General features: G+C 47.2%; 1 pseudogene; it reads left to right on the top strand.

Moving 5' to 3' along the window:
- Nucleotides 1-1,250: 1,250 nt before the first annotated feature.
- Nucleotides 1,251-13,695, top strand: LOC130838191 (claudin-6-like; annotated as a pseudogene).
- The last annotated feature ends 150 nt before the right edge of the window (nt 13,696-13,845 follow it).

Raw genomic sequence — 13,845 nt, 5'->3', positions numbered from 1 at the left:
GTGTGTGTGTGTGTGTGTTTGTATCAGCCTCACAACATTGTACGAAACGGGTTTGATTATCCCCGTTTTATACATGAAGAAACTGAGGCATATTCGAGTAATTTGTCTACAGTCACACAGCTAGCAAGTGATGGAGGTGTTTGAACCCAGGCCATACAGTTGAGACCCTGCATCCTATGTTGTGACTCTGTGCCACCACTTCATGATCTGGGCCCCTTTCTAGCTGTGTGACCCTGAGCAAATTACTTAACCTCTCTGTGCTCCAGTCCCCCAACTGTAAAATGGGGATTACAGCATTGGGAGAATTAAAGGAGGTTATAGAGAGCTCTTAGTACAGTACCTGGCAATGAGAAAATGCTACAGAAGAAGTGTTAGCAACCACATAGATGAGGTCTTTCTTTCCACAGGTCCTATAATGGCAGATGCTAAGGGTACCTCCGGGGCCCAGAAGTGGCCGCGCAGCGGCTCGGGGCAGGCTTCTTGGAGGAGGAGGGGCGGTGTGGCCAGAGTTAAACCTGAAGGACGAGTTTGGCAGCCCCAGGTGGTCTGGAAGATGAGGGAGGAGTGTTCCAGGCCAGGAGCTACCTGAGCCATGGAGGGGAGGGCCGACTAGCCAGCGGGTGAGCTGGGCACTGCTGGGCACGGAGACCCAGCGACATTGCTGGGCGAGTGGTCGCTGCCCTCCTCCGTGCCGCGGGGGGAGGGTCCTGTGCTCTTCTGCGTCCAGCTTCTGCCTCTCCGTGTCCTTGGCACATCTATGCCGCAAGTGTTTTCTCAGCTTGGTTTGGGGTCCGAGGGAAGGGGCAGACCCTTCACCCTCCGTGAGGCAGGCAGGGCTGGGACTGGTACCCCAGTGATAGAGAAGACAGGGGCTCGGAGTGGGGAGGCCACTAGGCCGAGTCTCAACGGCTCTGGGCCGTGACCAGGGCAGATCTGGCTGAGCCCGGCCCTTTCTTCACGTGCAGGTGGACAGAAGTGTTGTGAGGACACTCACTGGGACTCAAGGGCCAGGAGCCCTGGGTCTGAGGGAGCAAGGGCTGGGGGCCTGGACCCGGGGTCCGAGGGAGGAGGGCGGGTGGAGCGCAGGCGCCCCCAGGCCCCACCCACCGCAGCTCCTTTGTGCTCCGGAGCCGCAGGTGAGACCGAAACTCGAGCCTCCGCCCGCGTTCAGGGCCCAGGGCCTCCTTCCTCCTTCCCCGGCCACGAAGGAGGCGCCTCCCTCTCTCCAAACCGTAACACGTGGTTCGCAAATGCCGGTGGCGGCTCACATCCCTGCACAGGCTGACTCAGTAAGTCCCGGGCGGAGGCGTTCAGCGCGGGGAGCGCGCCGCCAAAAGCACTTTTTATTGCGTGAACTTTCGGACTCTGGGTCTGAATTTGCCTCTGGCCCCGAACTGGGATAGTTTTGGTCATTGGGGAACTGGACTGTTTATTCTGTCCATTGAGAGATCCCAGGAACCAAACAGAATTCTCACTGCTGCTTGTTAAGCTAAGATCCCCTGTGTGTCATATCTGAAACCACCCCATCTCTTCCCTCATCGTGCTCTCCCAAGGCATGCCCCGCACCTCCGTCCCCCGAATGTAGGATTTGCTGATGAATTCTTAGGACATGGAGGGAGGTCAAGTTCGCAGGTCTGGCAGGTTTTGGGGGCAGGGCATATAAATAAGATGGGAGCTGGGTCTCGGGGAGATATATTTACTTACGTATTTGTTAATTAATTTGTTCACTCAATAAATGGTCCCTGAGACCTAATTGTGCCTCATTCTTTGCCCTCAAGAAGGGACCCTTCAGGGTGCTGACACCTGCAGTAGCTGGTATCCAGGGTAGTAATTCACTGTGACAAGTGCACTACTGGAGGTGGTAACAGGGCACTGAGTGGCCCCAGAGGAGACCCTTAGTCCAACTTTCTGGTGGGCATGTGAGGCCGTCAAAGAAGACTACCCAGGACTTCCTAGGTGGCGCAGTGGTAAAGAATCCGCCTGCTAATGCAGGGGACACGGGTTCGAGCCCTGCCCTGGGGGGATTCCATGTGCCATGGAGCAACTAAGCCTGAGCTCCACAGCTATTGAGCCTGTGCTCTGGAGCCCGTGAGCCACAACTACTGAGCCCATGAGCCATAACTATTGAAGCTCACCCGCCTGGAGCCCGTGCTCCACAACAAGGGAGGCCACTACAGTGAGGAGCCTGTGCACCACAATGAAGAGTAGCCCCTGCTCGCAGCAACTGGAGAAAGCCCGTGTGCAGCAACAAAGACCCAACGCAGCCAATAAATAAATAAATTAAAAAAAAAAAAAAAAAAAAAGAAGACTACCCAGGTTAAGTGATAACTGGATGGGGTTCTGAAGGATGCATAGGAGTTCATCAAGGAAGATTCGATCAGGAGTGATATTCTAAGCTTGGGGAGTAGCACATGCAAAGTCCCAAAGTCATGAAAGAGCAAATACTCAAGCATCTACTGTGTGCCAAGCACATTCTAAGTGCTGAACAGACAAAACCCCTGCCCTTGTGTTGTCATTCTATTGGTTGTGGCGGGGAAACAGAAGATAAACAGGTAGGGACACACACACGTGAATAAGACTTTCAGATTGTCATAATTGTTGTGCAGGAAGTAAAACAAAGGTGAAGAGATGGAGTGACTGAGTGGCACGTAGGTGTGGCCACTTCTGGTGGTCAGGGAAGGCCTTTCTGACGAGGTGGCATGGGAGCCTTGACCTAAATTTCAAGACAGAGCCAGAAATACAGAGAGGGTTTCAGGTAGATGCAGAGGCTGGGCAGGTGGGGGTGTGGCTGGCCCGAGGAGATGACACTGGAGACAGCTATGAGGATGGGCATGGTGGTGGTGTTGACCATGAGAATTGCAAAGGACAGGATGACCAAACTCCAACTCAAATGGATCTGCCCTAAGCCTGAGTCTCAAGAAGCTCCCTGTCTGGCTGGGGAGGTGACTCAAACGTGGGTTACCTGAAACGTGCTGTAAACAGAGGTTGCTCTGGCAGTGTGGAAGCTCAGAGGAGTTCTTCCCAGGGCCTGAGGGTTTAGGAAAGTTTGTTCCTTGACGTTGCTCTGAGACTGGCGAGCCCTGGACAGGGGGCAGGGAGAAACACTGGGCGGGCGAGTCTGGGAACTGGCCTGGCCGGAGGAGGGAGGCTGGTGGCGAGCTGTTTATTCTCCGGGAGGGACCCAGGGCGGATTCCTCTCCTGAAGCTGCAGGCACTTGGCTCCCAGGCTGGGGGGCTGGGTCCAGGGGGCAGTGGTGTTCCGAAAGGACTCCACACAGACTAGAGTTTGGATGCTGGGTTGGAGCGAGTGACTTTGCTCTCTGAGCAAGTGACTCTCAGATTATTCTCAGTTCTTTTTTTTTTTAATTAAAAAAACCCCACATTTATTTATTTATTTATTGGCTGCATTGGGTCTTTGTTGCTGTGTGCCGGCTTTCTCTAGTTGTGGAGCACGGGCTTAGTTGCTCCGTGGCATGTGAGATCTTCCTGGACCAGGTACCGAACCCATGTCCCCTGCATTGGCAGGCAGATTCTTTTTTTTTTTTTTTTTTTTGCCTATACTTGTCTTTTTTTAATTTTATTTATTTATTTATTATTTTTTTGGGGATACACCAAGTTCAATCATCTGTTTTTATACACATATCCCCGTATTCCCTCCCTCCCTTGACTCCCCGCCCCCCGCCCCGGGCAGGCAGATTCTTAACCACTGCACCACCAGGGAAGTCTCTATTCTCATTTCTTCCTCGCTAAAAGGAGCACAAGCCCTGGTACCTGCTGTAAAGGCTGGTGGGAAGATAAGGTGTGAAAAGACGTGTAAAGTGCTTCGTGCAGCTCAGTGCTCAGCTGATGGATGAAAAATAGACAAAGGAATGAATCAATAACTAAATGACCGGATCCGCATGTGGTGACAGGGGCTGGTTCTGCAGACAAACAGCTCTGCATCCCAGTGCCTGCTCTGACATCTTGAGCAACGGACAGCCTCAGTCCTAAGCTTCCGATGACTGTTCATTTATTCAGGATATTTATCCATTCATTCAACAAATGTTTATTAAGTGTCTACTCTACACCAGGCACTGTTCTAGGTGCCAGGGAACTCAATGGCCCCAAAGCTGCCCTTATGGAATTTACATTCCTGTAGAGAAAAAAATAAAAAAGTAAATCTGGTGATAAAGCAGGGAAGAGGGCCAGGGAGGTCCAGCAGGTGCTTTGGGGGTTTTATTGGTTGGGGAAATCCTCCTTGAGACCGTGATACTTGAGTGAAGCCCTGGAGGGAGTGAGGTATGAACATATCTAGGGAAAGATTTTCAGGCCGGGGCAAGGACCAGTGCAAAGGTCCTGAGGTGAAGGCTAGTGTTTCTGGAGCAGTGCTGGGGACAGAGGGGTGGGACTTGAAGTCAGAAAGGTGATGGGGGTGGATTGTGGGTTCCCGGGGTCATTGTAAGGATGAGAAACTGACAGTGCTATAGAAGTGTTTTCATCAAGCTTTTTAAAAAAAATTGACTTGAAACTAACCATCTTTTTTGTTTTTAAGATTTTTTTTTTGATGTGGACCATTTTTAAAGTCTTTATTGAATTTGTTACAATATTGCTTGGCCTGGAGGCATGTGGGATCCTAGCTCCCTGACCAGGGATTGAACCTGTGCCCCCTGCATTGCAAGGTGAAGTCTTAACCACTGCACTGCCAGGGAAGTCCCTGAAATTAATTATCTTAAATTGAACAACTGAATAGGGTTTAGTACATCGACAATGTTATGCAACCGTCATCTCCATCTAATTCCCAAACATTTTCATCCTCCAAATAAAGTCCATACCCATCAGAAGTTACTCCCCATTCCTTCCTCCCCCCAGGCCCTGAAAATTACCGTTTGCTTTTTGTCTCTGTGGATTTGCTTGTTCTGGACATTTTATATAAGTGGAATAATAAAATATGTGACCTCGTAGTATTTTTGAGGTTCATCTATATTGCATTGGTCGAGTGTTGAAATAATTTCAGACCCGTAGAAAAGTTGCAAAAGCATACAAAGAAAATCTCTGTGATTTGTTTCTGTACATTTTTTCCTCTGTAATTAATAAGTATCTTGTGGAGAGCTATTTTGAGACTAAGTGAATATCCTGTGTGTCATAAAACTTTCACTCTTTAGTGTTTTTTTTAACTTATTTTATTTATTTATTTTTTTGGTTATGTCAGGTCTTCGTTGCTGCACGTGGGCTTTCTCTAGTTGCGGTGAGTGGGGGCTACTCTTTGTTGCAGTGCCTGGGCTTCTCCGTGCGGTGGCCTCTCTTGTTGCAGAGCATAGGCTCTAGGCACGTGGGCTCAGTAGTTGTGGCCCATGGGCTTAGTTGCTCCACAACATGTGGGATCTTCCTGGAGTAGGCATTGAACCTGTGTCCCCTGCAATGGCAGGTGGATTCTTAACCACTGCACCACCAGGGAAGTCCCACTCATTAGTTTTGGCACCTATTGATACTTCCTGCCTGAAATGATTATGACCAAGATGGTTCCCCAATGGCAATTAAGTTTCAAAAGGATCCCCTAATTCTGTGTGGAGAACAGGGGGAAGCAGGGAAACCAGCTAGGAGGCTTTCACACTGATCCAGTGAGAGATAGTAGCAATGGAGATGCTGAGACACGGTCAGATTTTTGGATATATTTTGAAGGAAGAGCTGGCAGGTTGTGAGAGAAAAAGAGGAGATAAGCATGGCTCCATGTTTTACTCTAGGCAATTGGAAGAGTGGAGTTGCCATTTTCTGAGAGGGGGAAGATTGCTGCTCTAACAGAAAACCTGGACTATTAGTGGCTTAAGTCATGTTGAAGGTTTATTTCTTGCAGTTGATCCAGGGCCTATTTGGCAGCTCCATAAATCATCAGGGTCCCAGGCTCCTTCCATCTCATTGCTCTGCCAAAATAGGGCTTCCACCTCATGGTCCAAAATGGCTGCCTCAGGTCCTGCCATCAGATCCGCCTTCCAGCCAGAAGAGAGGAAGAAAGGGGGGAAGTGCCTTTTCCTTTTGAGTACACATGTTCTTTTTGCTCACATCTTGTTGGTCAGAACTTAGATACATGGCCACAGCTAGGTGCAGAGGATGCCAGGAAATGATTCTTTGTTCTAGGTGCTCACGTGGCTAGCTATAAACCAGTGGATCTAATATTATGAACAAGAAAGGAAGAATGGATGGTGGAGGAACAGCTAGTCAACTTTCCCTAATGGGTGCTGAATGCTGCTCTTCCTACATACCTGATGTCCCTCTCCAGTCCATATTCTACATCTCACCTGGAAACAAAATTCCTAAAACACAGAACTTCTTGTGACCTTCCATGGCTCTTACTCTTCCGTGGCTCCCCAGTACCCTCTGAATTAAAGCCAAGCTTCTCAGCCTGGCATTTGAGCTGTAATCTGGCTCCATCTTCCAACCACTCCAACCTCATTCTTTCTGCTCCTCCCGCAGCCTACGCTCCCACAATACCTGCACATACCTGTGTGCTATCTTTTGCTTAAACTGATCCCACAGTCTGGAGCTTCCTTTCTGGTCTGAGGAAATCCTTTCTGTTCATGTCACTGTGATTGACACCACTTCCTGCAGAAAACTTGCCTAGCCTTCGTACGGCAGGGTCCTCTGCCTCTCACACACTCTCAGAGTCTCCCTCACCGCATCCTAGCAGAGAGGTCAGCTACTTGCATGGTGCCTGCCTTACTCCAGGCACTCTCACCAAGTCTCTCCTTTCCTGTCTTCCTTCCTTCTCACCACCCTTCCCTCCTGTCCATGCTCTGCCTCTCCTCCCTTTTCCCCTCCTTTCCTCCCAGTCACGGAGCTTGAAGGTACTGCAGCCAGCACCTGTACTAAACAAACAAACAATCAATTGTTCCAGTTACTAGGGCCACGTATCACATCATTCCAAGACCTAGTGGCTTCAGACAAGAACCACATTCAGTTGCTCACGAGTCTGCCCTCTGCACACGGCTTGGTGGAGGTGACATATCTCTGCTCTACTTGGTGACATCTGGGGTGGATTGGAAGCTGGGGTGGTGTCTTGGCTGGAAAGGCTCAAACAGCTGGAGCTTGGACCATTCAGGGCTCCTCCACCATCTGACCTTTCCTGTGTGTTGTGTGTCCAGCATGATAGGTTCAAGGTAGTGAAACGGGTTTCTTACATGACAGTTAGGGGCTCTGAAAATACAGAGAGAGGGAGAGAGAGAGACAGAGACAGAGACAGAGAGGATGACTTGGGTGTGATAAGCCCTCTGATGGGGGAGATTTCCCTCAGTACCTGGGACAGCGCCCAGTGTTTATCAGGAATTTATGAAAACATCAACAATGATGAAGGGGCGCATAGCGTACCTGGTAGCCTGAAGAGATATTCGAAACCCCTTGGGTGTGACTGGGAATCAAGTAGGAGGTCCTCAGAGGAAGGAATTTGGATGTGTTGTTCTGCTTATAATAACATTGCAGCCATCAGTGCTCTGGCATTTAGTGTGGGTTAGGTCTTTGTCATGACGTGCTTTCTGCCATCCTTCCAGATTCTGACGGGGCCAGCAAACGGTGGCCCGCCGCTTGTTTTTGTAAACAAAGTTTTATTGGAACACAGTTCTGCTCATTCGTTTGTGTGTTGTCTGTGGCTGCTTTCCTGCTATAATGGCAGAGTAGTTCCACCAGGGACTAGATGACCCAAAAAGCTGAAATTATTTGCTATTTGGCCCTTCAAAGAAAAAGTTTGTTAACTTCTGCCCTAGAGGTAGTTGATATTAGGAGACCAGTTTATAGAAGAGAAGAAAAAGGCTCAGAGAGGGGATGCCTTATTTGAGGTTGAGAGAGCCAGCATCCATATTTTGTATTTAAATAAAAATTTTCCCTTATTTTTAATTGTGGTAAGCCACACATGCCATAAAATTTACCATTTTAACCATCTTTAAGTGTACAGTTTTATGGCATTCACACTGTTGTGCAGCCATCACCACCACCATCTCCAGAACTTTTTTTGTCTTGCAAAACTGAAACTCTGTCCACATTAAAAAACATCTCCCCATATCTCCACCGCCCCAGCCCCTGGCAACCACTATTCTACTTTCTGTCTCTATGACATTGACGACTCTAGGGACCTCATATAAGTGGAATTGTACACTGTTTGTCTTTCTGTGACTGGCTCATTTCACTTAGCATAACGTCCTCAAGGTTCATCCATGTTGTAGCCTGTGTCAGAATTTGCCTCCCCCCCTTTTTTTTAAAAATGATTCCATAGCTTTTATTTTTTTATTTTTTTAAATAAATTTATTTATTTATTTATTGGCTGCGTTGGGTCTTCGTTGCTGCACACGGGCTTTCTCTAGTTGCAGTGAGCGGGGGCTACTCTTTGTTGTGGCTCCTTGTTGCTGTGGCTTCCCTTGTTGCGGAGCATGGGCTCCAGGCGTGTGGGCTTCAGTAGCTGTGGCGCGTGGGCTCAGTAGTTGTGGCACACAGGCTTAGTTGCTCCGCGGCATGTGGGATCTCCCTGGAGCAGGGATTGAACCCGTGTCCCCACTATTGGCAGGTGGATTCTTAACCACTGCGCCACCTAGGCAGCCCTGCCTCCCTTTTAAGGCTGAATCATATTACACTGTGTGTATTATGTTTTGTCAGTCCATTCACCCACTCATGGACACTTGGGTTGCAATGCTTGTGCTTTGTACCTTTGCCCTCTGTTCCTCATGGATGCTTTCACCTGAATGAGGAATAAATCATTTTCCAGAACAAGAAAATGCAGATGAATAAAAAGCAAAAAGTAATAAAATCACCCATCATCCTGCCTGGCAGAGACCCCATGCAGAAGATTATAGTTTTTTTTTTTTTTTGCTTTTAAAATATGCACATTAATATATAAGCCTGCCTCCCCCCTCCCCCGTATTGGTATTTAATGAAGGAATTCTGGATGTTCTTAAATATTTGAGCCTCATAAAGCTGTAGACAGAGTCGGTCCAGGAACACGTATAGATGAATTAACTTTTACTGTCAGTATCAGGGGATCTGTGAGGAAAGGGACCTTGTCTGACTTGTTGCCGAATTCCCAGTTCAGTGCTTGGGACACAGTGTGTGCTCATTAAATAATTTTTTAGAAGGACTGTAGAAATAGGAATCTGAGAGAATAGGATCATTCTCTTTCTGATAGACATAGAGGTTGATTTTATTTGTGCCAGTGTCTCACTGTTACAGAGAGACAGGGCTGTGAGGAACATTTTCTTACGTATGTTTCTTTCCCAATGGCCAATTATTCTCTTAACATAAATTCTTCCAAGGGTCATGGCTTGGTCAAAGATTGGCACAGATGGTTTTGCCATGTATTACTGAACGGTCTTTTCAGAAGGCTGTACTGATTGACACGCCCACCAGCAGGTATGTGTACCTGTTTTACCACATCTTTGCCAACACTGGGTATTATCATTGCTTTGATCCTGGCAATCTGATAGGTAAAAATATTACCTTATTATCCTAATGAGTGTTTTTTTGATTCCCAGTAAGGCTGAGTAGTTTCATGTGTTTGTTGACTTTCTTTCTTTGCAAAATGCCACTCATATCCTTTGCCTATGTTCCCCTCTCTCCCTGTTGGGGGTGGCGGTGAGACTTTTTTCTTCTTATTGATTGGTAAGAGCTCTTTACATGTGAAGGATACTAACTGTCATTTTGGTGGGTAAGAGGAGACAGAAGTTGACAGAGGGGAAGTCACTGCTCAAGGTATACACTTAAGAAAAGGTGGAGCAGGAATTTGAAACAAGATATGTCTAGATCCATGCCTGGGGTTTTGTACAGCCTCCATGGAACCTTCCCCTTTCCCAGGTGCTGCCCACTCCATGGCCCAGGAGCCCTGGGTTACTGCAATCTCAGGAAAGGGAGAAACCTCTTGCCAGACCCAGCCACCCCTGCTACATCCCCAGCAGCAGACCTATCCTTTGACTTGTTGTTGTTGTTGTTTTAATATTTATTTATTTATTTGGCTGCACCAGGTCTTAGTTGCAGCAGTTAGGATCTTTGTTGCTGCGTGTGGGATCTTTAGTTGCAGCATGCGGGATCTGGTTCCCTGACCAGGGATCAAACCTGGGCTCCCTGCATTGGGAGCGCAGAGTCTTAACTGCTGGACCACCGGGGAAATCCCTCTTTGATTTGTTGTGTAGATTAAATATTTGTCATATACTAGGTACTCAATAAACAGTAGCTGGTATTATTGCTTGTTTTTTAATCTTCTCTTCAGCCACATCTCTTGCCCTCTGCCTACCCCTTCAAACGAACTGCCTACCATCCCAAGCAACTTGCCTCATGACTCCTAGCCTATGTATATGTATATGTTACACTGGTCTAGTTGTTTCTCTCCACTTAATCCACTTGAAGAACTCCTACTCATCCTTCAAAGCCCTATTTAGGTTTCCCCTCCTCTGAGAAGTCTTCCCTCACTCCTAGGCTGAGTCTCCAGTCACAGATCCTGGATCCTGGCTGTTGCTTTCCCTTTGGGTGCCCTGTTATGTTTCCTGTGTCCAGGAGGGATTATATGACTTGCTGCTGGCACTGTTGCCCCAGGACCTGCAGGCTGTGTCTGCCCTCTGTGTCATCACCTTTCTTGTGGCCTTGCTCAGTCTGCTGGTCTACCTTGCTGGGGCCAAGTGCACTGCCTGTGTGGAGAACAAGGACTCCCAGGCCCATCTGGTGCTCACTTCCAGGATCATCTTTGTTGTCTCAGGGGTCATGACCCTGATCCCCGTGGGCTGGACAGCCCACACCATCATCCAGGACTTCTGCCCACCCCTCCCTGCTGACTGAGACCTCAAAGCAGGAGCTGGGAGCCTCCCTCTGTCTGGGCTGGGCAGCCTCTGGCCTTTTGTTGCTGGGTGGGGGCATACCATGCTGCAGCTACCCCTTTGTGGGGTCCAGGGGCTCCAACCATTACATGGCTTGAGACTTGGCATCTGCCCCACATACCTCCTCTTGGGGTCCCTCTGAGGACTCCACTAAGAATTATGCCAATTTGGGTCAGGGAGCAGGGGCTTCCTTGACAGTGGAGCCTAACTCTGAGCTGAAGCCGTCGAGATGGGAAACTTTTTAAAAAAATTAATTTATTTTAAAAAATTGTATTTATTTAAATTTATTTAATTTTATTTAAAAAATTTAAATTGAAGCATTGTTGATTTACACTGTTGTGTTAATTTCTGCTGTATAGCAAAGTGATTCAGATATATATATATAAGAATATATATATATATATATTTTTTAATACATTCTTTTCCATTATGGTTTATTACAGGATATTGAATATAGTTCCCTGTGCTATACAGTAGGACCTTGTTGTTTGTCCATTCTATATATAAAAGCTTACATCTGCTCACCCCAACCTCCCACTCCATCCCTTCCCCAACCACCTCATCCTTGGCAACCATCAGTCTGTTCTCTATGTCTGTGATTCTGTTCCTGTTTCATAGATAGGTTCATTTGTGTCATATATTAGATTCCACATGTATTAAGTGATATCATATGGTATTTGTCTTTCTCTTTCTGACTTAGGTCACTTAGTATGATAATCTCTAGTTGCATCCATTTTCTTTATTTTTTACACAGTTTTTAAAATACATTTTTTAAAGGCTGTGCTGCATTTGCAGTTATTACAAAATATTGACTATATTCCCCATGTTGTACAAGAAATACATCCCTGTAGCTATCTTACACCCAACATTTTGTACCTCCCACTCCCTGACCCCTATATTGCCCCTGCCAACACCCCCCCCCCCCCACCACTGGTAACCACTAGTTTGCTCTCTATGAGATGGTGGTTTGTGACAGCTTTGGGGTTGTTTTTATCTTTTGCTTCTGCTTTTTATTTTGCGTGTGTGTGTGTGTGTGTGTGTGTGGTTATTCCACTTGATAAGCCACTTGGACTCTGCTACTGGTATTCTTCACCTCTGGATGATGGAACCAAGTGATGCTTCTGAGTTTCTAGATCTTTCTCCACCCTGGACATCCCCATCTTAGAGACCAGCCTGGAGCTTGCTGTCCTGGTACTTTCATCCTGTCCCCAAGAGTTCCTGATGTTGCTGGGGAAAGGGCCTCCCTAGACTTGTGGGGACAAGCCTTCCCTCACTGGTGAGGACTCTGGAACCCCCAGGGGCTCTTGAGCCTCACGTAGCTCCGAGGAGAGCTGGTGATAAGACCTGCCCACCTCCAAGACTTCTGGCTCCTTCACTCTGAGTGCTGTGCTGACCCCTGACCCTCTCGTCCCAGCCCTGTACACTTCTGCCATGTCCTGCCCTCACTCACCAGTTTAAACTAAATAAGCATGTTTTGTCTTGTTAAAAAAAAAAAACCTGTTGGGACATTTGGAAACAATTCATCAGTCAGATACTTGTCATTTCGTAAGTATTCTGAAGTATGTCTGTGGGTTTTTGGCAAACCCGATCCCATCATAAATCAAAGGAGTTACTTGGGGTCAAATGGTTTCCAAAACAAAATTATGAAAATCTTGTCAGTGTTTTTTCTCTTTTCGTCAGCTTTATTGCATTACTACAGTATAATTTACATACAATAAAATTCACTATATATACAAATAAATTTAAAAAATATATTTTTAATAAATTTATTTATTTATTTATTTTATTGGCTGTGTTGGGTCTTTTTTGCTGTGCACGGGCTTTCTTTTTAGTTGCAGTAGGTGGGGGCTACTCTTCATTGTGGTGTGGGGGCTCCTCATTGCCGTGGCTCCTCTTGTTGAGGAGCATGGGCTCTAGGCACGTGGGCTTCAGTAGTTGCAGCACATGGGCTCAATAGTTGTGGCGCACGGGCTTAGTTGCGCCGCGGCATGTGGGATCTTCCTGGAGCAGGGATCCAACCTGTGTCCCCTGCATTGGCAGGAGGATTGTCAACCACTGCGCCCCCTAGGAAGCCCTATATATATTTTTAATTTAATTTTTTTGCTGCACTGTGTGGCATGCGGGATCTTAGTTCCCTGACCAGGGATCGAACCCATGCCCCCTGCAGTGGAAGTGCGCAGTCCCAACCAGTGGACTGCCAGGGAAGTCCCCCAAATTCACTATTTTTAAGTGAACATGCTGATGAGATTTGACAAATGTATTTCGTCATGTATGTAAACACCAGTGTGATTAAGATAGAGACTCTTTCCAAGCCCCCCCAAATTTCCTTTTGCAGTAATCACTTCCCCCACGCCCTCTGCCCTTGGTAACCACTGATCTTCATTCTCTCACTATAGTTTTGTTTTTCCTAGACTGTCACATAACTGGAATCATATATACTGTGCAAATACCAGTAGTTCATTCCTTTTTATTAAGAGTCCTTTGTATGAATTTACTATAAATAACTTTTTCTTTTAGCTGTTGATGGGTATATCGACTACAAAATTGGGTTGCTTTCAGCTTTTGGGTATTGTAAGTGGGATGGGTTGAATTGCCTCTCCCCTCTCCCCCCCCACATTCATATGTTGAAATCCTAATCTGCAGTAGATCTCAGAATGTGACCTCATTCGGAAATAGGGTCTTTGCAGATGTAATTAATTAACATGAGGTCCTTTTGAATTAGGGTGGGCCTCTCCTCAGACCCAGAAGTCCAGGCCCCCAGCCCCACCCCCCTCAGACCTGGGAGTCCAGGTCCCCCCCCCTCTTTAGACCCAGAGTGTACACACCCTGGTGTCCTCCTCCCTCAGGCCCCCAGGAGTTTGGGAACCTCCCAGGCTAGTAGGTCTTGGATTCTGAGCAATGAGATCACCAAATTGTCCCAGAAAGTCTACGAGGAGCACAGACGTTTATGATACCTATTTATTTTTATTGAGGGATAGTTGATTTACAGCATTGTATTAGTTTCAGGTGTACAACACAGCGATTCAAA

This window comes from Hippopotamus amphibius, chromosome 16, assembly GCF_030028045.1.
Source record: "Hippopotamus amphibius kiboko isolate mHipAmp2 chromosome 16, mHipAmp2.hap2, whole genome shotgun sequence".
In the NCBI taxonomy this organism is placed as follows: Eukaryota; Metazoa; Chordata; class Mammalia; order Artiodactyla; family Hippopotamidae; genus Hippopotamus; species Hippopotamus amphibius.
Note: the sequence above shows the minus strand (reverse complement) of the source record. Positions and strands in the feature narration are given on the sequence as shown.